We start from the raw sequence: 2,438 nt of genomic DNA on the forward strand, positions 1-2,438 counted from the left end.
ATGTCAATTTCATGAAAGATAATAAGAACTTGGAGATGTATCCTAGATTAAAGCAATCTAAAAACATATGATAATAACATACAATAGGTGAGCATCATGAGCCTGGATTAGAAATAAAAGACAACTCTCAATGACATTATTGTGACATTATTGTGACAATTGAGAAATATAGAATATGGACTGCATGATAGAGATGATTGTATTGTAACACTGATAAACTTTCTGAGTGTAACTGTGGTTATGTAGGAGAATGCCTTTGTTCTTAGAGATACATGTTGAGTATTTGGGGTGCCAGAATGTCTTCAACTAATTCAGGAAAATACACACACACACACACATATATATATATGTATATATGTATATGGAGAGAGAGAGAGAGAGAGAAAGAGAAATGTAGCAAGATTAATAATTGGTGAATCCAGGCAAAGGCTGTAAGGATTTTCATTGCATCACTTTTATGATTTTTCTATAGGTTTGAAATTTTTCAAAATAAAAAGTTAGGAGAAAATAATTTTTTAGATTAATTTAAAAATAATAATACAAAAAAAAATTGCCAGCACCCCAGAAACCACCCTTTTTCTTCCTTCCAGTCATGATCCCTGTCTCCAAAACTAACCACTTTCCTACTTTCTAACAACCATTTTGGGCCTATTTTTTTTTTACTTTATGTATTCTTTCTTCCAATATTATGTTTTTGAGATCCAGAATGTAAAATTTATTTTTTTTTCATTTTTATTGCTTTATATTATTCTACTGTATGAATATATTGTGATTTATTTACCTAACCTACTGTTGAAGGACATTTGGGTTGTTTCCAGTATGGAGTATTAGGAATGAGAAGCTATGAAGATAGTCATGCATGTCTTTGATGAACACATTTGCACATTTCTATTAGGCATATACCTAGGAATAGTATTGTTGATTCATATCATGCAATTGTTCCGTTTTGGTAAATAATGACATACAGTTTTCTAAATTGTTTGTATGTATCAATTTATTGGCCATTTGGATATCCTTTTATGGGAATTGCCTGTTCCAATCCCACTTTTCTATTAGGCAGTCTGTTTTTATCTCATTGGTTTGTAGGCATTACTTCTATACTTGTATATAAGTCCTTTGTTAACTATATGCATTTCAAATATCTTCTCCTTGACCTTTTGTTCTCTTAATGATGTCCTTTGATGAACAGAATTCTTAATTATAATGGTCTGGTTTTTCAATGCCTTCCTTTATTGTTAGTGCTTTTTGGTTTCTCTAATAAGCCTTTCTTTTTTCACTGAGTCACAAAGATAATCTTCTGTTTTTTTTTCCAGAAGCTTATTATTTTACCTTTTACATTCAGAGCTACAATCTACCAGGAATTGATTTTGATGTTTGGAGGCAGAGTCTCAATTTTTTCCCATATAGTTATACAACTAACCCAGCCTTATTTAAGAAAAAATAATTATTTCCCCCACTCCTCTGTAACACCAACTTTTTCATAAATCAAATGCTTATATAGGTGTGGACTTTCTATTCTGTTCCACTGACCTATATGTTTATTCTTACACCAATATCACACCATCTTAATTATTAAATATAGGGTATCTGGTAATGTAATTCCTCCAACTTTCTTCTCCTTTTTCACAAATGTATTGCTGTGTCCATATGTATTTCAGTGTCTATAAAACTTAGAATCATTTGTGTCTCAGTTTGCCAGGGCTGCTGTAACAAATACCACAGACTGTTTGGCATACACAACAGGAATTTATTGTCTCACAGTTTCGGTGGCTAGATGCCTAAAATCAAGGTGTCAGCAGGCCATGCTTTCTCCAGTCTGTAGTGTTCTGGTGCTGGCTCAATCTCTGCCTCTGTCACATGGTGCTCTGTCTACTTCTGCCTCCACCTCTGGCTCCTATTTCCATGTCCAAATTTCCTCTCCTTATGAGGACTCCAGTCATATTGGATGAAGGCTCACCCTGATTCTATCAGGCCTCATCTTAACAGGATCTCTAAAGATACTATTTATAAATGACTTCACACCCACAGGCCAGAGTTAGGATTTGAACATGTCTTGTGTTGGGCATATCTGCCCAACAGTGTTTCAATATCCACAAGAAAATTATGTGATCTTGGTTGGGATTACTCTATATCTATAGATAAAAATGGGGGCAGAACTGATATTGTTACTATATTTAGTCCTCCATTCCAAGAACTTAGTATATCTCACCCATCTTTATATAGTTTTCTTTTTATTTATTCTGATTGCATTTGAAAGTCTTCTTGAATCTGTGTGTTGTTTTGTTTCAAATTTTGTTTCATTGAAAATTTGTTGGTCATTATCTTTTCAAATGTTGCTTCTGCCTCTCTTTCCTTCTCTCTTTTTGGGATTCCAATTACACATAAGATAGGCCACTTTACCATGTCCCATATTATCTTTTAGATTTTCTCTATTTTCC

The sequence above is a fragment of the Choloepus didactylus genome, chromosome 5, assembly GCF_015220235.1.
Source record: "Choloepus didactylus isolate mChoDid1 chromosome 5, mChoDid1.pri, whole genome shotgun sequence".
NCBI classification, from domain to species: Eukaryota; Metazoa; Chordata; class Mammalia; order Pilosa; family Megalonychidae; genus Choloepus; species Choloepus didactylus.